Source organism: Scardinius erythrophthalmus, assembly GCF_964197995.2.
Source record: "Scardinius erythrophthalmus genome assembly, chromosome: 8".
Taxonomy (NCBI): Eukaryota; Metazoa; Chordata; class Actinopteri; order Cypriniformes; family Leuciscidae; genus Scardinius; species Scardinius erythrophthalmus.
The window spans coordinates 40,020,078-40,024,218 of record NC_138228.1 but is presented as its reverse complement, the minus strand read 5'-3'; positions in this window follow the sequence as shown (position 1 = coordinate 40,024,218).

The window sequence follows — 4,141 nt, the reverse complement described above, 5'->3', positions numbered from 1 at the left end:
TACTTTAAGTAGGCTATACAGTATATGTCTAACAGTTGGTAAAGGTGTGTGAGTTTTATAATTTGCACTACAAAGAGAGAGAGAGAGAGAGAGAGAGAGAGAGAGAGAGAGAGAGAGAGAGATAGTGTGTGTGTGTGTGTGTGTGTGTGTGTGTGTGTGTGTGTATATTTTTTATTACTATTTATTTTTGGTAGGCTACATTTCTAAAGAAGCATAATTTATTTTTAGACTTTCACTGTAAAAAATAATGGCGTGTTACTGTTAATGTTTAAACAGCTATATGCTGTTAAATTACAGTTTCAGGCTGTAGCTGACAAAACGGTATTTAACTGTTAATTTCAAAAACAGTAACATACCGTAATTTTACAGTATGATGCTGGCAACCACAGCTAACAGTAGTTTACTGTTTTTTAACAGGATTACTTTTTACAGTGTAGGCTATTTGTTGGCCAGTTGTGGTCTGTGCAATAAATATTAAAAGTTCTAAACCATCTATTGTGTTTTGTTGTTCCACTATAGCAGTGGTTCTCAACCTCTCCTGCAGGGACCCCCTGACAGGCCATGTTTCTGTTTTAACCCTGAAATGGCACACCTGATTCAAATAATCAAAAGCTTAATGAGTAGTTGACTAATTGATTAATTGACTAATTCCTGCTCTTCCTATACTCATTGATTGAATCAGGTGTGCCATTTCAGGGTTAAAACAGAAACATGGCCTGTCAGGGGGTCCCTGCAGGAGAGGTTGAGAACCACTGCACTATAGTAATGATAATATTTGAATATTTAAGTTACTAGGTGTCTCTCTCACATTGTCCCACAGCAACATTAAAATAGTGTAGATTAGTGTACAATGTTTTATAATAATAATGTATTCTATTTAGTGTCCATTTCATTCATTTAACATATTTAATATTGGGGGTGTCCAAGTTATTTCACATGTATATACACTCACCTAAAGGATTATTAGGAACACCTGTTCAATTTCTCATTAATGCAATTATCTAATCAACCATTCACATGGCAGTTGCTTCAATGCATTTAGGGGTGTGGTCCTGGTCAAGACAATCTCCTGAACTCCAAACTGAATGTCAGAATGGGAAAGAAAGGTGATTTAAGCAATTTTGAGCGTGGCATGGTTGTTGGTGCCAGACGGGCCGGTCTGAGTATTTCACAATCTGCTCAGTTACTGGGATTTTCACGCACAACCATTTCTAGGTTTTACAAAGAATGGTGTGAAAAGGGGAAAACATCCAGTATGCGGCAGTCCTGTGGGCGAAAATGCCTTGTTGATGCTAGAGCTCAGAGGAGAATGGGCCGACTGATTCAAGATAGAAGAGCAACTTTGACTGAAATAACCACTCGTTACAACTGAGGTATGCAGCAAAGCATTTGTGAAGCCACAACACGCACAACCTTAAGGCGGATGGGCAACAACAGCAGAAGACCCCACTGGGTACCACTCGAAAAAGAGGAAAAAGAGGCTACAATTTGCACGAGCTCACCAAAATTGGACAGTTGAAGACTGGAATAATGTTGCCTGGTCTGATGAGTCTCGATTTCTGTTGAGAAATTCAGATGGTAGAGTCAGAATTTGGCGTAAACAGAATGAGAACATGGATCCATCATTACCACTGTGCAGGCTGGTGGTGGTGGTGTAATGGTGTGGGGGATGTTTTCTTGGCACACTTTAGGCCCCTTAGTGCCAATTGGGCATCGTTTAAATGCCACGGCCTACCTGAGCATTGTTTCTGACCATGTCCATCCCTTTATGACCACCATGTACCCATCCTCTGATGGCTACTTCCAGCAGGATAATGCACCATGTCACAAAGCTCGAATCATTTCAAATTGGTTTCTTGAACATGACAATGAGTTCACTGTACTAAAATGGCCCCCACACTCACTAGATCTCAACCCAAGAGAGCATCTTTGGGATGTGGTGGAACGGGAGCTTTGTGCCCTGGATGTGCATCCGACAAATCTTCATCAACTGCAAGATGCTATCCTATCAATATAGGCCAACATTTCTAAAGAATGCTTTCAGCACCTTGTTGAATCAATGCCACGTAGAATTAAGGCAGTTCTGAAGGCGAAAGGGGGTCAAACACAGTATTAGTATGGTGTTCCTAATAATCCTTTAGGTGAGTGTATATATATATATATATATATATATATATATATATATATATATATATATATATATATATATATATATATATATATATATATATATATATATATATATATATATTTTTTTTTTTTTTTTATATAGTAACGCAATATTTACTTTCCCTGGTAATTAGTTACTTTTGTAATGATGTACTCAGTTACTAACTCAGTTAATTTTGTGAGAAGTAACTAACTATAACTAATTACTTTTTTAACTTACCCAACACTGCCAATATTACAGTAATGGATGTAACCTGTATAGCACTTTTGACTATAAATTTTGTTTTACAGAGCAATTTTACAGTTAACTTTGACAGCCCTGAACATATATAGGATTATATATAACACCATCTATCACTAAAATGTAACAGGTACAATTCTTGCTTAAAGCATTGTTAAATATTATGTGTGAGCTGATTTATATTTTTTGGTTTAATTTGGTTACAGTGGATCTATGAGGGTTAAACTTGACATCTAAAAAACAAATATAGGAAATTTGGAGTCCAGACAATATGCATTCTGGCACAGCATTCTGCATTTGTCTTCTGAGACACATACACATATGCTTCAGATTTGTCAAATAGATTTTTTTCTTTAAAAGCACCCACCCTAATGTACACAGACACAAACCGGTACACTCAACTCCTGAACACTTATCTGACTTGCATGGCCTATGGATCCTCCCAAGCCTTAAAAGATCAAGGGGGAAAATGCTAAAGTACTTGAGACACTTCACAAACAAGGAACAAAGTGTTCTACAAACATGATCTGTCTTGTTCATTTTCTTTTTATTGCTCTCTCTCGTTGTAAGTATGAGACCCTCCTCAGTCCTGTGAACATCTTCCCTTCATAATCCTCTTCATAATATCTTTCATGAGGGGAGGCACTTCAGTGAACAGAAAGCAATATATTAAACTCCTGCTTTAAATCCAGCTGTTAACAGCTTTGTAGGGACAAATATATCAGAAATTCGGCACAATGATCTCTCAGGTATTTTTCTGTTCTGACAGGAGTGGCACCCGTTGTGGTCTTCTGAGGCAGTGTAAAATGTCTCAAAGCAGCTTAGTCATGAGTGTTTGACACATTTAGTATATTCTACAGACATTTTCAGGACAATTTACTGATACTTTGGCCTGTTTTCACAGACAGGGCTTAAATTAAGCCAGGCTGAGTCCTTAGTTCAATTAGGACATTTAATTAGCTTTTATAAACATGCCTTAGAAATGCCTTGGTGTGCATCTTGAGACAAAACAACGGCACTGACATATTTTAAGATATGTCAGTGCAAGTTGCTTTCAGTTAAAACATCAGCTCAAAAATGCATTTTAGTCTGGAACTAAGCTAAACCTTGTCTGTGAAACCGGGTGATGATGTATTAGCTAAGGCCAACATTTTAGAGATTCCATCAATCAATCTGGATTCCCAATACGATTAGTGGTAGACTCATTGAAGTGGGGCAAACAAGTCTGACTCCAGACTTTAGGCTGGGGAACAGCCAGTCTAATAAAGGCTTCTTGTCTCAGGACACCACAAGAGCCTGCATGATCAATTTTTACTGCACAAAAAGGCGTTAGAAAATGGTGTTTAAATATAAGCTTGTTTGTGGTTTGGAGGCCCAAAAAAGACATTTTTCATAATATGCATCTCTCGTGCTTTTCATGGTAGGCTATCAATGTTTGTGGTTTCAATAAATGTGACCATCATTAAAATGAGCAGTATGGCAGCAATCATCAGGGACATGTTTTTATTCTGAACTTGGCAAAAACCGGTTTCAAAGAAATTTAAAAAATATGTTACCGTTGGATTTTTGTAGAGGAGCTAAAAATAGTGGAAAAGTGTACTTTGTTTACAATGCGAAAAAGAAGTTGCATTGCACAAAGTAATAAACCGTGCAATCAGTTGAGTTTTATATTGCACGGACACCATTCAATTGTGTATAACTAAAATTTATGCAACATTCAGTCTGGCCAAT